Raw genomic sequence first — 21,214 nt, 5'->3', positions numbered from 1 at the left:
GCAAAGAATTGCACCGCAGCTGCTTTTGCAGGGGGAGGGGGAGGGGGAGAGCAGCTTTTCATGTTCAGCTGCTGTTGAATCTTGATTGTGGGGTTTACACAGATTGCTAAATGTGTAGGAAACTCTTTTTCTCTTTCAGATACTTTTCTTAGCCAGAAATATGTTCTCTCTCTCTCTCTCTCTCTCTCTCTCTCTCTCTCTCTCTCTCTCTCTCTCTCTCTCTGTGTGTGTGTGTGTCAACATTATCAGGCTTCCTTTTTAACTTTTATGTATTTGGCCTGGATAAAAGTAAAAGTAAAGGGACCCCTGACCATTAGGTCCAGTCGTGGCCGACTCTGGGTTGCGGCACTCATCTCGCTTTATTGGCCAAGGGAGCCGGTGTACAGCTTCTGGATCATGTGGCCAGCATGACTAAGCCGCTTCTGGCAAACCAGAGCAGCACACGGAAACGCCGTTTACCTTCCCATCAGAGCGGTACCTACTGATCTACTTGCACTTTGACGTGCTTTCGAACTGCTACGTTGGCAGGAGCAGGGACCGAGCAACGGGAGCTCACCCCATCACGGGGATTCGAACCACCAACCTTCTGATCGGCAAGTCCTAGACTCTGTGGTTTAACCCACAATGCCACCTGCGTCCATTTGGCCTGGATACGAAGACATTAATTGAAGGAAATGAATGAATACATGGTGGAAATATTACATTAGAGGAAGGGCCATTACTCAGTGGCTGAGCATCAGGTTCAATCCCAGACGTCTTCGGGTGGAACTAGAAATGTCCCCAGGCTGAAATCCAGAGAGCCATTGCCTGTCAACATTGACAGTGCTGAACTGGATGGACCAGTGGTCTGACTCTGTGTAAGGCAGTTTCCAATATTCCCAATGCTGAGAGAACAAACACAAAAGTAGTGAAACATGTGGGTCAAGTGATGACAGACAGACAGACAGACAGACAGACAGTGCAAGACTTTTAAGATAATTCTGCTCCAAGTGGAAGGCAGCTTGACTTAAGCAAATAGGTTTGGGTGGTAAATCTGTTAAGATAAACGTAATAGGATGCTAGTCAAACTGTTGTGTCCTCAAAGACTTAGTCAATGTTTGTAAAGCCTACCAACCCAGCAAGCTGCTACAACAGATCTTTAAAAAAGGCATCAAGCTTATGAACACTGAAGCCTCGAGGAAGACGTCATCACTTAAATGCAGATGATGGAGTACCCTATGTGCTCATCTTAATGGATGCTGTTGCTGCTTCCTGAGCACCTGGCGGGGGTGGGGGTGGGAGATCAGTATAGATTGTCACCTTACATTATTAGTATTTATGCCATGAATTGCCTACATTTTCTTTGCAGGCCTTGATTGCGCTTGGTGCTCTGAAATTATCGAGTCAGAGGCAGTTTTCATTTAAACCATGGAAGCCAAAATTACAGGAAAAATGCAAAATGTGGCCTCTATATTTGTGTGTCTGTATGTGCTGCTGTAGACCATTGCTTCTTATAGTATCTGCTAATGCTGGGATCCATTGTGCTGGGAGGAAATAAATAAATCTGCAGACAAGGAAACTAGCTTGAAGCCTTGGTGTGCTTGTTAAGGTGTGAATCTAATGGGACTGCTGGAAGTTCAAAACATCTGGAGGGTTCAAGATTGGTGAAGGCTGGGTAAGCTTGTAACCAGAGTAGACTAAAACAAGGAGACTTGGCTTCAGATCTCGACTCAGCCATGAACCCTACAGGTGGCTTGTCATACTATCTTAGCCTAATCTTTGCTATGATAGGTTGTGATGAAAAAAATGAGAGGAAGACCTATACTGTGTACACTGGCCTGAGCTTCTTTGGCAAGATTGAAATGAAATAAACCAATAAATAGAAGGGAAAACTGAGCAAGACAAGGCAGGGCAGGGACAAAGTGAAGCAGATAAGATAAAATGTGATGGGTATGTATGTGCATCTGTGGAGTATGTGGAGAGATCAGTCTATTCTGTAAGCAGCAAAATGGAAACCCTGTGGCTGCTTTATCAGCACAAAGGGCTGAGCTGGCACAGCAAGTGGTTACAGGGCTAAGCAGAGATTATAAAGCCAATTTGAACTAATTCTGGTATAAGGGGATACTGTGTAAGAGTCTTGTTTCCTACATACGAGGTTCCAGCATTTGTGTGTTGTTGTTGTTGTTGTTGTTGTTGTTGTTGTTGTTGTAAGTCCATTGGTTTGTTGATTATACAAAGATGTCTGTAGGTGACTTTCTTACACAGTAAAGAAGCAACCTGGATAGTGTTTTCGAGGTTACCAGCATGAGTTTGACCAAACTGCGGGAGGCAGTGGAGGACAGAGGTGCCTAGCGTGCTCTGGTCCATGGGGTCACGAAGAGTCGGACACGACTAAACGACTAAACAACAACAAAGAAGCCACCAAGTTGTACAATAAAACAAGTCCAACAGGAGCAAGTGCCTGGTATTTTGTTTGTTTGTTTCCCTCTGTTTCTTTTGCATGCAGCAGTTGGTATAAGATAGGTCGGGTGGCCCAGTCGAAAAGTCCTTACTCCTGATGGTGCTCCACACAGCTACAACAACAACAATTTATTATTTATACCCTTCCCATCTGGCTGGGTTTCCCCAGCCACTCTGGGTGGCTCCCTACAGAATATTAAAAACACAATAAAACAAAATACAAACTATACAATAAAACAGAAGAAACTTTCTGTTTTTAAAAAGTTACATTTATACTAAAATTAAACTAATCCTCAGCCCCAACTAAACGTTTATCCCACCGCCAACAGAGAAAGAAGAAATAAAACAATCAAAATTTAAAAGGCCACAGATTAAAAACTATTTTAAAACATTTAAAAAACATTTTTTACATTTGCCCCAGTTTCTTCCAGTCAGTCTGGGCTCTTCAGGACTCCCAGGAGTCTTTTATGCTGAGCAGAGTGAGTCTGGTCTCCGCCCCATAGGCCAGGTGGAAAGGGCCTTGCAGGGCGCAGCCTTCAGACTCACAGCAGGGCAATGTCCTTCCAGTCTCCCAGGAGTCTCCATGATGTTAGAAAGGTTCTTAATGCAGACCCAGGCCCATAGAAATGCAGACCTTGTTCTTTTGCCATTGTTGGCTGGGCCTTGCATTGCAGCATGCAGGGTAAGTAGCCTTTACACATTAAGGTAGTTTAGAGATTTTTGGAGGGGGGGTGGTGCGGGGATTAGCTGCATGAGGGAGTTGTCAGATTGAAATCCCAAGGTCTGCCTAGCTCTAGACCTGTTGTGGGTCCAGGATTTGGCATTTTGTCAGCTCCCGTCTCTGCCCTTTGGTTTTAGAGGTGCAGCGGCTGTCAGAATCTATTTTTTTTTAAAAAAAGATATTTATTGAAGTTTTTAACAGTTAAACAAAAAAAAAAACACAATAGCAAAAACAAAACCCAAACACAGAAAATAACAGATATAAAAAAGACAAAATACAAAACTAAAAACTATTTAAAAACAAATAAGATTTCGTTCCCTTATTTTCTTATAACTTACTTCCCCGACCACCTCATACCTCCCCTTTCTGTATTCCAATTTCTAATTATTAATTCAACAAATCCTCTCCCTTAATTTTCATTTAATTTTTAACCTTTCTTTTCTTTTTACTTAATCATTACAGCTGAAAACCACTTAATTTCTAAACCAACATCATTCTAACATTCATTAATTTTGCAATATTTCCTAAGATAGTCATTAAATTTCTTCCAATCTTCTTCCGCCGTCTCTCTTCCCTGGTCTCGGATTCTGCCAGTCATTTCTGCCAGTCCCATGTAGTCTATCACCTTCATCTGCCATTCTTCCAAGGTGGGTAGATCTTGTGTCTTCCAATACTTTGCGATGAGTATTCTTGCTGCTGTTGTAGCATACATAAAAAATGTTCTATCCTTCTTTGGCACCAATTGGCCTACCATGCCCAGGAGAAAGGCCTCTGGTTTCTTCAAGAAGGTATATTTAAATACTTTTTTCATTTCATTATATATCATTTCCCAAAAAGCCTTAATCCTTGAGCACGTCCACCAAAGATGAAAGAATGTACCTTCATTTTCTTTGCATTTCCAACATTTATTATCAGGCAAGTGGTAAATTTAACTGCCAGAATCTAATGGTTCTGGTGCCTTTTATCTAGCTGAATTCCAGGCAAAGTCTGTGGGATACATTTCTGCGTACTGTCGCTTGCTTGGTTTGGAGGCATATCAGTTTGTCACATCAGATATGGAAAAGGTGGGGCACTGAGGCAGATGGCTCTGCCTGGTTCTTGTAGAAGGACTGCCTTTCATATTACTGTGAGAAAATGTGTGCTTACACAGCTACGTACTTGGAAGAATTTGTCTGAAAACCAATCCAAGGGGAGCTTTTCGTTCTGCTTTCGTTGTGGATTGTTTTGTGCTAAAAAATGTATCCTCCTCCACTCATAAATCTGTCACACCATTCCTTTGTTTGCTTTCTCTGATGACAGTTTTTATTCCGCTGCATACTGTTTACTGCATGGTTTTTGCAGTTTTAGATGAAGAACAGAATGAAAAGTCCCAACAGGAAATTAAAAGTGCATAAAACCCTAAAATGACTTTTTTAAAAAGAAAAAAATCTAGTGGCTCTGACTCTTGTCTCTAAATGATCCACACTTAATTAAATCTTAATATTTTTAAAGAGCTTGTTCCGTGAGGGATTTTAAACTCCAAGTAGTATCTGCTGTTCTGCCAGAGCACAGCCTTACTGTGTGTGAGTGAATGTTTGCAGTAATGTTTTCTGTTGATAACAGTTGTACTAGCCCGCTACTGCTGATACTGTCACCGGAAGTGCTTTTTATGTTGCTTCCTGAGTTTTCTGGATGTTGATGCTAAATTAAACAGATGTGCCTGTATCTCTGTAGAGGTGTACATCTTACTGATTACAGTTTCTTAATTTTTGAAAATGTAGTGTTACTTAAAGAGTTATGACCCTTATATACCATATTTTTCCATGTATAACATGCCCCCTATTTGGGGGGACTCAAAATTAAGAAAATGGATGGAGATTGCCCCATGTATAAGACTACCCCCCTTTTTTAACATTATTTTTTAGTAGAAAAACCCCATGTCTTATACACGGAAAAGTACAGTACTTGGTTGTGGGGTGTATGGGGTGTTAGGGAAGGGGAAGTACTTCTGGTGGGAGACATGCCGTGCTCCTTCTGGTGTAGTTTATCCACCTATGGTCTTCACCCTGTTCTCAGCTCTTACCTGTGGCTCCTAAAACCTGTCAGCATGTGACAGCAGCCACACCCCAGCAACGGCTTTAACTGGCTGGCCAATGGGTCTCACACACTCGGTGAGTTAGGGACTTTCCCTGCATGCAAAGACAGGCTCCAGCAGATTGGACGAGACCAATTATGGGTCCAACGGTCAAGAAGGTGGTTTCTGCACGTGCTGTAGAGGGAAGTGAGGGGGTGATGCTGCTCATCAACCTGTGAATGTTGCCCATTGTCAGGCGTGGAGAGTCCCACATAGGAGAAGGAAAACTGATCCTAAACATCTGCTGCCTTGCAGGATATCTATGGGAGAAGAAAAGTCTAAGGAGTAAACCCTACCTCAGCCTGGAGTTGAGTCCCTAAGACCAGGGGAGTCAACTTGGGCCCCAGGTTATAGGTGCCCAGTGCGCATGATGTCATGACGCGGCATAAAATCATGATGTCACGTGTGATCCCTGGCCTTGGAACCTGACTTCTGGTGGCACCAGGAGGTTCTGAGACCTCAACAAGCATCTCCCAGGTGCGCACCGACCCCTCTCGCTCTCCAGGCTTCAGCGAAAGCCGGCATTCGCCCCATAGGACGCACACGCATTTCCCCTTCATTTTTGGAGGGGAAAAAGTGCGTCCTATAGGGCGAAAAATACGGTATTTAATAAGCATTCATACTGAGGAAGACAATAGAAACTGCAGGAAAACAATGAAGAGTCATAGAGAAATCTACCTGTCTGAGCCCCCTGCCTTTACATTGTCTTAGCAGGTATGCTGTCACTGGGACCTGCACAAACATCATTATTGCCTTGATATTCTATAGTTTAATTACCCAAGAACAGGGGTCTGCACTGCACACTCTTTACCTTCCCCTCACATCATGCTCAAGAGTTAGCACCTCGTTCCTGGTGTCTTTAAACAATAGTTCCCTTTGCCATCTGAAACAGGGAACTGTGTTGTAATGTTGTTTTACTAACCAAGATATACAGAGCCATGGTTTGATCGTGTGGTGTCTGAGATGAAGGGCTCTTGGTACTTTCTATTTTTTATTTTTGCATTTTGTGTTGTATGTGGAATAACAACAGAGGATTTACACTAGTGCAGGATTTTTATTTTTTTACAGGCATTCTGCTGTGTTCCATCCTTTCTCCCAACCCCTCATGCTTAAAAAGTCAAAAGCCATTTCATCCTTCTAGTATGAGGCAGTAAGGGAGCTGCTGTCGGGTGATTTTCCCTCTAGCTTTACATTCTCTGTGCTAAAATGTTAAAATTTTGCCAGTTCCTTCCTTCTTTGCAGCTAAAGTAATTATATCTATATATTACACACCCACCCCAGCTCTCTAATTAAGGGCCAATCAGATTAGCAGGGGTGAAAAGAAAAAACAGTTAATCATGTGGAAACCAGCAGGAGGAGCCTTAAAGAAAAAGAAGAAGGGGAAATAGTGATAAGAAATAGCCCCACCTGCGGAGTTTCTCCTACTCTTCCATTCATCATTCCTTTTAGAAGTATTTTTTTTTTCTGTAGTAGGAGAAAGCATGTGATAAGTGATGGGGGTGAAAACAGTTTGATTACACAAGAATGTCAGTACCATTCCTCTCCCGCCCCCCAGCAAAATGTGGGTGAATGAGGCATGGCGATTTCATACAAAATACCTCATCTGGAAGAACCTACAGTTTCAGATCCTGGTTAGTACTCTGACATTAAATCACAGTTCCCCATTTCAGATGTAATGGGAAATTGCCCTTTAAAGACAACAGAATTAGAACACTGAAGGCAGCACATGAAGAGAAGGGAGAAGAGGGAGAATGTGGGCATGATTCTGATTCTCAGCTTAATATACTATTAAGCTTTATTAACTTTGTCTGGAACTCTGAATCCAATTTCCACCTGCTTTCTAGTTTAAGTGCGCTCTCTCTCTCTCTCTCTCTCTCTCTCTCTCTCTCTGTGTGTGTGTGTGTGTGTGTTTCAATTTCATAAACTCTTCTTCTCCCACACCTTTGGTTTTCTTTTTAATCATTCTGTTAAGGAAAACACACTTTCTTGAGAAGCTCATCAAGCCCCCATAAATACTGTGCATCTCAACATTTACCCTCAGGAATTAGCAATTGATTGATCGTCTCTCATAATTATGTTTTCAGCCATCTGAAGCCACAAGAAATTATTTGGAGTCTATGGTTGGAGTTATTTAAAGTAGCTGTGTTTAACAACACCAGGCCTTTGGGAACTGTGCTGATTAAGAGAGGAGTGCCAGATGTCTCAGGTACACTAGGTATCAAGGAGGGATTAATTAATATTTTGAATAAATATGTAATTTTCTCTACACAAGTCTCAGGCTGTGCCTAACAGAAATGTTAGAATCCATTGCCAACATTCTTGACAGGAAAACCCGCCAAATAAAAAATTACTTTTTTACTTTTGCACTTTGCAATCATGTAGGTGGAATGGACCCACCAAGGGCACTCTAACCTAGATTTTTCTTTGAGGCGATTTTGTCTCTGGAAATCAGATTGCATTCTCCATTCTCCAAGCTCTGAATAACAACAATTAATAATACTTTACATTTTATATAGCTCTTCAGAATACACACATGCACATTGCATACAGTTTCTGCTTTTAAATTTTTACTGGGATCACATTGTGGTGAAGGATGGGTTGGCTTAGTGCTATGTATGAACTGGTCCATGGAAATAGAAAGATACAGGATTTAAGTCAACTGGAATTGTAAGAAGGATAAATGTAAATAATTTTCTTCCTCATAAAATGATCCTCTTATTTAATTCTAGAAAATATAAAATGCTACTTAGACTGTAAGCAGAAAATTACCTTAATTATTAACAATATTTTGCCATATGGCTTCTAATAATGGATGTGGGTTGTTGGAATCCTGCACTTAAGTGCAAGATTCCCATAGGCACTATAAATCTGAAGGGAAATAAATTCAGATTTCAGATTGGGAATGATGGTGAATTTCTGGTGAGCTCATTGGATACTCACGGCAAGAATAGGATGAGAGGCAGGGCATAGAGAGTGACCTGTGTAAGGATTGGAAAACAGAGATTGGTAGAGGATAGTCTATGTGGATATGTGCTATATCCTGAAGGTTTAGCAAGAAGCCTTATTCTTATCACATGCTGACCACATATTTCCAAGCTTCTCTGTTGTTAGAAAAGAGAGAAATATATGTAGAAAATGAGAGCTGAAGTTATCTAGCTCCGTATCTGTGTCAGATTATCTGACTGCCAGCTCTGTGCCAGATAAATTTATGCACCGACTAGGTAAATTTTTATTGTCTTTATTAATTTATTAAATTTGTTTACCAGCCTTAATCCTGGTAGCCTCCCTGGGGAAAGCATTTGGAAAGCAGGGGCCACCACAGAAAAGGTCTGTTCTTGTGGTGCCACCCCCTGGACCTTTTGTGGAGGGGACATACAAAGAAGGGCCTCAGCTGATGATTGCAGGGTCCAAGTCGGTTCATATGGGGAGAGGCAGTCCTTGAGGTATTGCTGTCCTGAGCCATTTAAGGCTTTAAAGGTCAAAGCCAGCACTTTGAATTGAGCCAGTGCAGTTGGCCAGGATTGGCATTATATGCTGAAATTGTCTTGCCCCAATGAGCAACCTGGCCGCTGAATTCTGCACCAGCTGAAGTTTCCGAACTGTCTTCAGAGGGAGCCCCATGTTTAATGTGTTGCAGTAATCTAATCCACAGGTTGCCAGACCATAGGCAACAGAGGCTAGGCTATCCCTGTCCAGATAGGGGTGCGCAATCATGAGAATTGTGCAAGGATAAACTGGAACCCCTCCCCCACCGGGCATGGTATTTTATACATGGTGGATTGGGGATAATAAAACGTAAATAGCTGGAGGACGTATTTTCCACTGTTAAAAATCAGTTTATTGGTGTTTTTTCTCAACGTAAAGTTAATCTTAAATCTTGCTAATCTGAGCTTTGATTACATGTATGTGTATACACATGCTTGTTGAAGCAAAAATAACTCTCATACATTATAAGAGGAACCGCAGCCATTTAGTTAATTTCCTCTTGCCTTTATAGTGCTATAAAGCTATTTTACAAGCTGCCACTATGAAGCTCAATAAGAAAAAATGGATTATTATTTTTAAAAAAGGAAAACACTGGAAATCACATCTTTATGTGAGAGTACCTTTGTTACCGCTGAACTCAATGGTCTAGTTTCTGGACTAATCTTTTCCTTAAGCTCTTTCTTTCTTTCTTTCTTTCTTTCTTTCTTTCTTTCTTTCTTTCTTTCTTTCTTTCTAATCCTCCAGCAAGGCATTTTGCGGAGAAGTGTGTAGGTGACCAGATATTCTAAATTTTGGGGGAAGATAGTATGTTAAATGTTAAATCAAAATAAGCTGGAAAGTCTGTCAGTGGAATTGAGTATCACCGGGAGATAATTTCTCTGTTGCTAGATAAAGGCTATCATAAATCCTCTGTGCTTTTGTATCATATCAGGGGTGCTGAGCCTGTGGCAGCGTTCTTGCTAAGGCGGCTTTCTTTCTATTATCCTAAATGACAGGTTGCATTATTATTCAGTACATCTCATGAATAGGAGCGCTCACCAGGAGGCTGCCCAATAGATCTTTATTGATCTAGGCCTTGGCAAATGCTGAAAACAAACTTTTTTGCAGCTAGCCTTGTAAAGTACAGTTTTCAGCACTGGTTTGAATTCCTGACAGAAGTGATACCAAGCAGTCATGGCAGGTTTTATTACCTGTTCTTATACAGTGGTACCTCGGGTTAAGTACTTAATTCGTTCCGGAGGTCCGTACTTAACCTGAAACTGTTCTTAACCTGAAGCACCACTTTAGCTAATGGGGCCTCCTGCTGCCACCGCGCCACCAGAGCATGATTTCTGTTCTCATCCTGAAGCAAAGTTCTTAACCTGAAGCACTATTTTTGGGTTAGCGGCGTCTGTAACCTGAGGTACCACTGTACCTGCTGTTGCTCATGCAAACATTTATTATTTTCCAGGTGACAAAGGAATGGCAAAATATATGCAGCCAACCAAAGTGGCGAATAATCGCCTGATTCAGTCTGTTTTGGTTTCCTTAGCAATGGGCCACTCATTTGCCTGTTTTGAAATTTGCAAAGCAGTTTGAGGTCAAATTTTCTCAGATCTTTGCCAAAATTAAGGCAGTTCTGTTGGAGGTCTCTGGAGCACTGTCTAGTTACAGCCAGTGAACTCAGTTTCGGGGTTTTTCCTTTTTCAGTTGTACAGAATAAAGTGAAAAAAGAAGAAAAATGTGCAACGTATGCTAATACATATATGATTATTATTAACCTACTATATTCTGTATAAACTCGTTCCAAATGTCAATATACTTATCTAACCAAAGTCTGTGTCTATAAGCAGTTTCAGTGTCAATAAGTTTCAGTTGTTGAGGCCTGAGAATGTGGACAGGACACTCGGTTCTCCTGTCACCTTGGCAGGTGATAATGTTGAAGCTCTGGTTGATCTCTGGAATGGAGAAATGACTAGGGTGGTTGACATGATTACACCTGAGTGTCCCTTTCCACAGAGTAGAGCCAAACCACCTCTCCAGGTATGCTAGATCCAGACCACATGGAGGCACATAGACTTTGAACAGGACACAGAAGCTAACTGGTATAAAGTGAATATGGTCTTTTTGCCCCAGGTCCATAGGAGATGAAGTTCCATAGTCTGCATCCTTTGCAGCTGGGATGGGGAACCCGTGGCCCTTCAGATTCTGTCAGAAAACTCCCACCAACCCCAGTCAGCAATGAGAGTTGGAATCCAGCCATATCTGGAAGGCCTATCCTTGCTCTGCAGCTACTAAAAATAATTAAGGGACAATCCTGTGCATTTATGGCACTCATATTCATGGAGCTTTTAAAGGCATGGATGGTTATTGATTGATTGCTGCACACCAGAAAAAGTAACATCAAACAAGGCATGCTTGCATACTGATGCTACCCAAGTATCTAGCTGCACCGCAGGCTGACAGGCTGCTTCACCAGAGGTGAAGACCCCCACCAGTGACTGAGAAACCCAGTTCCCTATAACATGCAGATTTCATCTAGTTTGGATTCTGCTTCATTCATCTTCAGCCACTTGACCAGAGTGACCAAATGCTGTTTCAGAATGGAAACTATAACTCAGTATTATAAGAAAATGAGAGTTAAGTGTCCTTGGTCTACTGATGACATTACACTACAGATCCTTTGGCAATCACTTCCAGCAGTCCCATGTGATGATTGAAATACAATTGACACTGCAAATCAGGTGTGCATACATGTTAAGAAAGATCGGGAGGAAAATTATTCAGCAAATTATCCATAAGGCTTTTGTTTTTACTTGCCTGTTTACTTCTGCTGCTTTTTGCTAGAAGGCTCCAATTTATATCTGCCTGATTACATTCCCCACAAAATCAAGCTTAGGTAGCACAGGCTATAATTTAAACTTAAATCACAAATCAGATGTATTTATTACACAACATTCATACTACCTCTTACTTCCATTCTGGATATTAGCATTTTTGTTATAGATTTCCAACCCATATTACATACCTTTCATTTAAAATTATGTTTTGAACTTCCCCCTGGCAGTTTACGTGATCCTCTCACAGTCTCTTCCAGACAAATACATGGAGGAGAGGGCTATTGATGGCTATTAGTCACAGTGGGTCTGCCATGCACGATTGAAGGCAGCAACGCTTCTGAGTACCAGTTGCTGGAAACCACCGGAGGGGAAAGGGCTCTTGTGCTTGGTCCTGCTTGCATGTTTCCCACAGGCATTTGGTTGGCCACTGTGAGAATAGATGCTGAACTAGATGGGCCACTGGTTTGATCCAGCAGGCTGTTCTTAAGTTCTTATGTAATAATAATAATAATAATAATAATAATAATAATAATAATAAATAATTTATACCCCGCCCTCCCCGGCCAGAGCTGGGCTCAGGGTGGCTAACACCAGTAAAATCACAACAAAAATATAATAGGGGAAGAAGAAAAAACCAATTTAAAATACAGGTTAAAATGCAATTTAAAATGCAGCCTCATTTTAAAAGTAGCCCATAGATCAAAACTGTAAGGGGAGGGAATACATAAAGGGTCAGACTGAGTCCAAACCAAAGGCCAGGCGGAACAGCTCTGTCTTGCAGGCCCTGCGGAAAGATGTCAAGTCCCTAGTCTCTTGTGACAGAGCGTTCCACCAAGTTGGGGCCAGTACTGAAAAGGCCCTGCCCTAGTTGAAACCAATCTAACCGCCTTGCGACTTGGGACCTCCAAAGTGTTGTCATTTGTGGACCTTAAGGTCCTCTGCGGGGCATACCAGGAGAGCCAGACCTGTAAGTACGTGGGTCCTAGGCCGCGTAGGGCTTTAAAGGTCAAAACCATCACCTTAAACCTGACCCTGTACTTCACAGGTACAGGTTTAGGGCTTCTGAAATGGCACAATACTGGCTTCTCTCCCAGCATCAATGGGCAATAACTTCCACTGACTGACTAGCTGCCTCTTGCACACTGTCCTAACTGTTCCTGGATCTGGTTTCTGCCTCATGTTTTCTGGAACAGCTGGAGGGGTGTGATGGGGTTGTGAGTCCCTTGTGGTCCTGGAGTTTGAGCTTGCCAGACTGTGAATCCAACTAAACATAAGGAGAACTTTCTGGGGTTAAACGCTGTTTGGCAGTGGGAAGGAATCTTGGAAGGTGGTGGGCTCTCCCTTTACTGGAGGTTTTTAAGCAGAGGTTGGATGGTCATCTGTCAGGGATTCTTGAGCTGAGATTCCTGCATTGCAGGTGGTTGGACTAGATGACCCCTGGGGGTTCCTTCCAACTCCACAATTCTGTGATTCTATGACATCTAAAATGCTTTTGTAAGAGTAATAAGAACATCTCAGAGTCCTGTGTTATCTTAAAGACTAACAAATTTATTGTGGAATTGCAACATTTAGGAGTAAAACTCAGAGTGAGCTGCCAGGGGACTACTGTTCCCCCAAAAGGTCCTCGCAGTCTTTAACTAGAAAAAGCCATTTATTATTATCTTGGGGCTGCTCTATTCAAGACATTATTGTTGCATGCATATGATGTATTGGATATTTAAAGGTTTTTTTTGCCTTTATATATGTTCCATAGCTTGGAACAACCGGAGATGAAGTGTTTAGACAGGACAGATTTTACTTGGGTGTTTCATATGCAATTTAATATAAAACGGGTTGTTTTTTTTAAAAAAAAATGTATAAGATACAGCATGGGTTCTGCTCCTCCTCCTCCTCCTCCTCCTCCTCCTCCTCCTCTCTCTCTCTCTCTCTCTCTCTCTCTCTCTCTCTCTCTCTCACACACACACACACACACACACACACTGCCTTCATGACTTTAAAAAATCCTTGAGACTATTTTCCACAAACCAATTAATCTGGATATACATGTATTTAAGCTGGCCTTAGTCATGTTGATTTTTTTAGCTTTATTTTTGGCTCCATTGGTTTGTGAATCAAGCCAAGCATTGCTCTGTGTCTCAATTTTCCATCCATAAAGTGGTGGTGGTTTGTGTGTTTTTTAACAGGTGTATTGCGAGGATTAATGAATGTAAGCGAAGCACTTGGGTGATGTAGCGGGGTGGCCACCTGTGCATCTAGATGGATGGAATGGTGTTCTCAGATCAATAATCCAGAACTGGCAGGAAAGAACTATATTGGTTGTTGCCAAAGAGTAAGAAGGATAGACTCTGATAAAGAGAAAGAGGTCTCCTGATCTTAGTCATGGCTGATGACAGTCAAAAACTATTTACACTCGCTAGCTCCCTGTGTGCATTTGTCACTGGTGACTGCCACTGATCCACGGAAAGCTTGCTACTGCATGAGTGAAAATCCTCCTTGCTCTGATCTGTACTTTTCCATCCCTTAATTTAGCACCTCATTCCCTCACTTTAGTCTTCTATATACTTTTCCTCTCTCCCTGAGGCCACCTTAGCCTTTTCTGTTGCTACTAGATTCATATGTTTTATTTAAGAAAATGTAAGTCTAAAAATATATGAGGTTTGATATTGACGCAATGTGTTTCTTCTTGTATCAACTCTTGAAACTGCAGGTGTACTATGTTCTGAAATCTACACAACCCTGAAATGGTAATAATGTCTGGGCGGGGTGGTAGTGGTGGTGGATGGCTCACCTGAGAGTAACTTGGGACATTATCTGAACATGGTCCTGCTGGGATCGACTGATGAAGGTATTGGTGTAATGGGACCATAACAACAACATTAATGGTAAGGCAGTGCAGCCTTGGGATATTCTGGCTGGGCAAACATCCCTTACTTTGACTGGCTCAATAGAAAGCACTTAGTACTTACGGTAATTTTCAAAAAGAGAGGTAAGCCTATTGTGCTTATAGCATTACCAGAGTGCATGGCACTTTAACATAGCATAGCATAGCATAGCATAACAACACAACACAACACAACACAACACAACACAACAACAACAAATGCAACATCCTTGTTCTCAGAAGCTTACAGTCTGAATTTTGACTGTATGGGAAGGCAGTGGAGAGGAACGGAGGAACTTGAGAGACAGTTCATATCATAGGAGACTGCTTTACATCAAAACAGAGTTTTTGTCCATCTAGCTTGATATTGTCTACCACAGTGTTTCCCAACCTTTTTTGGGCAAAGGCACACTTGTTTCATGAAAAAAATCTCGAGGCACACCACCATTACAGCCCCGTGACGTCAGCACGCAGCGTCACGCCGGGAGGGACGCACGAAAGTGTAAGTTTCAATTTTTTCCCCTCCCCCTTGCCTTCCTTCTGTGCCAACCGCCAAAAAGCCAAGACTTTAGGGCAGCAGGTCGACACGGAAGAAGCTCCTACCTAAGGACAGGTGCGACGGCCGTGTCCTCTTCTGCCACACTTGGCAGCCCTGCCTTACGGTCATGACTCCCACCCTGATTTCTCCCCGCAGGTCGAGCGGCACAGGCAGCCCAATGTGTCCAGCCCAGACACAAGCCCCGCTTCCCCACTCTAGATCCTGAATGCGACCAAGTGCTCTGGACTCCCGAGCAGGGTGGGAAAGAGGACTCGCATCTGGTAGCCTCCGGGCTCCTCGCCTGCTCGAGGGATGGCATTGCAGGCAAGCTGCCGGCCGTCGCCATCGCCGCCCCCTCATGCGAGTGGAACTGCCCGGAGTGGTGGGCCGGGGGAGGCTCGCTCTCTGTGGGGATGTGGCCCGCACACGCGGCCCCGCTTCCTCCTGCCCAGGGCTGAGCTCCTTACCCGCGACCTCAGTCTCGCGCACGTGGATCCCACTTATTCCGAAGCTCGCGGCACTAGCCGGGGCTCTCACACCGTGCCAGGGTGAGGCGGCGCGGCCCACTGACGTCATCGCGGCTCGCCGCCGCCCTCGACTTCCCTGTTCCCTCCCCTCCCTTGGGTCGCCGTGGTTACCGAGGACTGCAAGCTGCTCGGGCGAGCGTGGGGCATTAAGTGGGAGAAGGAAAATTAAAATTAAAACTCGCCTGAAGGCCGCCTCTCCGGATATCTTTCGAATTTTTTAATTTTTCCCGCGGCACACCAGGCAACGTCTCGCGGCACACTAGTGTGCCGCGGAACACCGGTTGGGAAACACTGGTCTACCATGCATGACAGTGGCTCTCCAGGGTCTCAGGCAGAGTTTCCGTCTCAGCTGCATTAAGCCAAAAGTTTTTTTTTTTAATATAATTTTTATTAGGTTTGTAATATTCAAAATTCAAATTGCAAATACATGTTTCCATAAATCTAATGGACTCCCCCCATCTTCCGATCACTGCATTCTCTGTAAATCCAAAACCTCAGCAATTTGTTGACTTATTTTAAACTTAATAATATATCTTCCATTTTATCGTGATATCTGGTCTCTAAACATTTCAATCCAAATCCATTAATTTTTAGTTTCAACACAATAAAATTATTTCATTACACCACTTCTGTCTTGTTGTGCCTTATTTACCAATTCAAAAATTTACCGATACTGAAGCTGTACTTTCCTAGAAAGGAGCATTTTTTAACATTCATACAACTTATAATGCTTTTTCAAGTAGTCCTTAAATTTTCCCCAGACTTCCTCCGTTTCTTCTTCTCCCGAGTCTCGAATTCTGCCAGTCATTTCAGCCAGTTCCATATAGTCCATCAGCTGCGTCTGCCATTCTTCCAGTGTGGGTAGGTTTTGTGTCTTCCAGTGCTTTGCCATCAAGATCCTTGCTGCTGTAGTAGCGTACATAAAGAAAATTCTATCTTTCTTGGCCACCCTCTGGTCTACCATGCCCAGGAGGAAGGCCTCCGGTTTCTTGGGTACGGTAAATCTAAACACCTTTTTTAGTTCATTATGTATCATCTCCCAGAAGGCCTTCACCTTCGGGCAGGTCCACCAGAGGTGTAGAAATGTCCCTTCCTCTTCTTTACATTTCCAACATTTATTATCAGACAGGTGATATATCTTTGCAAGCTTGACTGGGGTCATGTACCACCGGTATGTCATTTTCATAATATTTTCCTTCAAGGCACTACATGCCGTGAATTTCATTCCGGTGTTCCATAACCTTTCCCAGTCTTCAAACATAATGTTATGCCCCAAGTCCTGCGCCCACTTTATCATGGAGGATTTAACAATCTCATCCTATGTATTCCATTTAAGCAGCAAGTTGTACATTCTCGAAATTAGCTTAGATTTTGGCTCAAGCAACTCTGTCTCTAGTTTCGATTTTTCCTCCTGAAAACCCACTTTTTTGTCCGCTTTAAAAACTTCCTGAATTTGGGCATAATGCAACCAATCTCGCACCTTGTTTTTTAACTTTTCCATACTCTGCAACCTCCATTTATCTCCAATTTTTTCAATTATTTCCCAATATTTAGGCCAGTGGGCCTCCATATTGAGTCTTTTACGTGCTTTGGCCTCCATCGGTGAGAGCCACCTTGGAGTTTTACTCTCCAATAAGTCTTTATATTTTGACCAGACCATAAAAATTGCCCTTCTGACAATATGGTTTTTGAACAATTTATGAACTTTAACCTTGTCATACCACAAATATGCATGCCACCCAAAAGCATTGTCAAATCCCTCCAGGTCAAGGACATCGGTGTTCTCCAACAAAATCCAATCCTTCAACCAGCAGAGGGCTGCAGATTCATAATATAACTTCAAGTCCGGCAGGGCAAACCCCCCTCTTTCTTTCGCATCTGTTAGTATTTTAAACTTTATTCGGGGCTTTTTGCCCTGCCAGACAAATTTAGATATATCCCTCTGCCATTTTCCAAAACATTCCACCTTATCCACGATCTGGAGGGCCTGAAACAAAAATAGCATTTTCGGCAATACATTCATCTTTATAGCAGCTATTCTGCCCAACAAGGAATGTTTCAGTCTTGACCATGTTTCCAAGTCTCTCTTGATCTCTGACCAACATTTCTCATAATTGTCCTTAAACAAATTCAAATTTTTGGAGGTCAGGTACACCCCTAAGTACTTTACTTTTTTAACCACATTTAATTCTGTTTCTTTTCTGAACTCCTCTATTTCAGTAGTTGTCAAGTTTTTTGCTAAAACTTTAGTTTTTTGTTTATTCAGCTTGAATCCCGCCACCCGACCAAAGTCAGAAATTAATTCTAACGCTCTTTTAGTACTAGAGGCTGGCTCCTGTAATGTTAATACCAAGTCATCTGCAAATGCTTTCAGTTTATATTGTTTCTCTCCGACCACAATTCCCTGTGTCAACCGGTCATTTCTAATCATCTTCAATAGCACCTCCAGGACTGAAATAAACAGCAGAGGAGATAGAGGGCACCCCTGTCGTGTCCCTTTTTCAATTTTGAACTCCTCTGTCACCACGTTGTTTACTATCAATTTAGCTTTTTGTTCTGAATAAATTGCTTCTATTCCATTTTCAAACCCCCGCCCTACTCCCATCCTTTCCAAGTTTTTCTTCATAAACATCCAAGAAATGTTGTCAAAGGCTTTCTCCGCATCAATAAAGATCAACACCGCTCTTGTATTTGAGTTAGTCTGTAAAAATTCCAAAATGTCAATGATGTTTCTTGTATTGTCAAATAAATGTCTGCCAGGGAGAAAGCCTGCTTGGTCCTTATGAATCACTTCGTTTAATACTTTCTTAAACCTGCTTGCCAAAATGTCTGCAAAAATTTTGTAATCCACATTTAGGAGTGAGATAGGACGGTAGTTTTTAAGTTGAGTTTTTTCAGTTTCTGATTTTGGTATCAACGTGATGAAAGCTTCTTTCCACGTTTCCGGTGCCTTCCTCCCCTCCATAATCTGGTTGCAAACTTCCAACAATGGTTGTATCAATGAGTCCTTCAATGCCTTATAATATTTGGAAGTAAGTCCATCAGGTCCCGGAGACTTGCCCAGTTGGAGGTTCTGAATGGCGCATTCAATTTCCTGGATTGTAATATTACAGTTCAGGGTTGCTCTCATTTCCTGGGGTATTTTTTGTAATCCATTAGTTGTGACAAATTGGTCCACCTCCGAGCCTTTTTGTGGCCTTTGTGAATAAAGTTCTTTGAAATATCTCTGGAAACACTTTCTAATTTCCTCGGGTTTCTGAACCATTCTCCCTTCAATCTCTAGGTTTGTAACAGTGTTAAGCTTTTGTCTCTTTTTCAACTGCCAAGCCAACAACTTCCCGCACTTATTAGCAGATTCAAAGGATCTTTGTTTCATTTGTTTAATTTTCCATTCCACCTCTTGATTTATCAGTTTCGAATATTGTGCCTGGAAAAACTTCACTTCTCTCAATACTTCCTTTGATTTAGGCCTGGATCTCAGTTTTTTCTCTCCTTCTCTTATTTTCTCCAAAATCTTCTCCTTCTTTTCATTCCAGAGCCTTTTTTTAATCGTGTTCTGCTGTATTAGAAACCCTCTCATAACTGCTTTACTTGCGTCCCAGATTGTTCTTTTTTCCACATTTGTCTTTAAGTTTATTTCAAAATAGTCCTTTAAAACTTTTTGGGCCTTCTTAACAATCTCCTGATCTCTTAACAAAGCGTCGTTCATTCTCCATCTGAAAGATCCGGTTGTATTTAATCTCAATTCCATTCTCAAAGCGTTGTGGTCGGAGCAGGTTTTTGGGCAGATTTCCACTTTTCTGGTCTTAGGTGCCAGCCCTCTAGTTATCCATATTTGGTCGATTCGCGTCCATGTCATGTGGGCCTCAGAAAAGAAAGTTCCTTCTTTCCCTAGAGGGTTCTTGATCCTCCATATATCAATCAAATCCAAATTGTCAGTCATTTCGAAAAAGGTTTTTGGTAGTCTGCCGTCTTTCGTTATATTAGCACTTTGCGACTTATCCATATTCACTGAGGCGACGCCGTTCATATCTCCCAACATGATAATGTTGTTGTAATCCAAATAGTCCAGCATAGTCTCATGCAGCTTCTTGAAAAATTCCGATTTTCCATCATTTGGGGCGTATATTCCTAGAATTAAAAACTTTTCTCCTTGTGTCTGAATTTCAATTGCCAAAATTCTACCCTGTTCATCTTTGAATACGAATTTTGGTGACAAGTTCTCCTTTGCATATATCACCACTCCTCTTTTTTTAACTTTGTCCGATGAGATAAATTCTTGGCCTAGCCTTTTGTTAATTAACACTTTTCTGTGGAGTCTTGTCACATGTGTTTCTTGCAGGCAAATAATGTCCAATTGTTCTTTTTTTAAAATATGAAATACTTTTCTCCGTTTTTCTGGAGAATTCCCGCCATTTATGTTCCAGCTAAGAAGCTGTAGAGACATCCTGGTCTACTTCTTAGATATCACAGTTGGGTATCTAATTTGTCCTCCGTTCCCGAAGGCTGTGGTGCCGGTCCGCCTCCAGATGGTACGGGTCTTGGTGGTGATCCCGGTGGTGGAGGCCAAGAATCTGCAGCTCTCTTTTGGAGGTCCTCCTCGTTGTCGTGTAGGAACTTCTGGTGGTCCTCTGGTGTTTTAATTCTTACCTTCTTTCCTTTATAAGTGAATGATAGGCCTTGAGGAAATTCCCACCTGTAAGGGATTGCGTTGTACCTTAACAATTTGGCCAAGTCTGTATATGAGGCTCTAAGGTCCAACAGATATTTAGGAATGTCTCTATAAATTTCTGCCCTTTTGCCTTCAACTTCCAGAGATTTTTTAAAATGATGGCCTAGTATCTTGTCTCTTTCCTCTTTTGTTCTCAAACAAACCAAACAGTCTCTGGACTTGTCTTTCTTAACCGATCTTCCCAATCTGAAGGCCGTCACAATTTTGAAGTCTTTATCTTCCTCAACCCCCCAAAATTTAGAAAACAACTGCGTCAAAAATTCCTCTAGGTTGCCCTGCTCCAGCTCTGGGACGGCCCTCAGCCTAAGATTACATTCCTTACTTTTCAGTTCCACCATTGACAGGTAGGCTTGCTGTTCTCCTACCTGTCTTTTCAGAGGTCTTACTTCCCCTTTGATCTCCTCCACCTTTTTGCACGCTTGCTCAGCTTTTTGATTGGCTTCCGCAGCTAATTTGTAGTTCTCCGCCGTAGCTCCTTGCAGTTTCTCAATGGCCTGAGTATGCTGGGAAACCTGATCTGTTAACTTACTGATAGTAGATGTAGCTCTGTCAATTTTAGATGACTGATCGTCCACCTTCTTATTCAAAAGTGCCAGTTGTTCCAAAATTTGTTTCAAGACTGGATCAGTTCCTCCAGTTGCCATATCTTCTGTTGCAAGCGTTTCAACTTCTTCCTCCTGCGCCGTCAGCACAGTCGGTACCGAGGATCTGCGTTGATGAGTCAACGTTGTTTGAACAAGCTGCCCAGCTCTCTTATCTTTTTTCTTTTCTTTAGCTTCCTCAGCTAAAGCTTCCTTGGCTTTAGATGCTCTTGTTTTCCCTGAGCCACTCATTCCCCAGCTGCCTCTGTTCAAGGTCAAATAGTCTTTCAATCCATGAGAAAGGCAAGTCCAGAATGTAAACAATTAAACCACAAAAAATCCCAATAAGGTACAGTTCCCAGACCTCTATGCCTCCG

The 21,214-nt window shown here is 42.3% G+C and overlaps 1 protein-coding gene across 7 annotated transcripts in view; it reads left to right on the top strand.

Moving 5' to 3' along the window:
- Window positions 1–21,214, top strand: part of TSPAN4 (tetraspanin 4) — a 504,081-nt gene that overhangs the window by 121,243 nt on the left and 361,624 nt on the right. The window lies entirely within an intron of this gene.

The sequence above is a fragment of the Podarcis melisellensis genome (genome assembly GCF_964234715.1).
Source record: "Podarcis melisellensis genome assembly, chromosome: 1".
NCBI lineage: Eukaryota > Metazoa > Chordata > Lepidosauria > Squamata > Lacertidae > Podarcis > Podarcis melisellensis.
The sequence above is the reverse complement of the archived record's forward strand: the minus strand, read 5'-3'. Positions and strand labels throughout refer to the sequence as shown.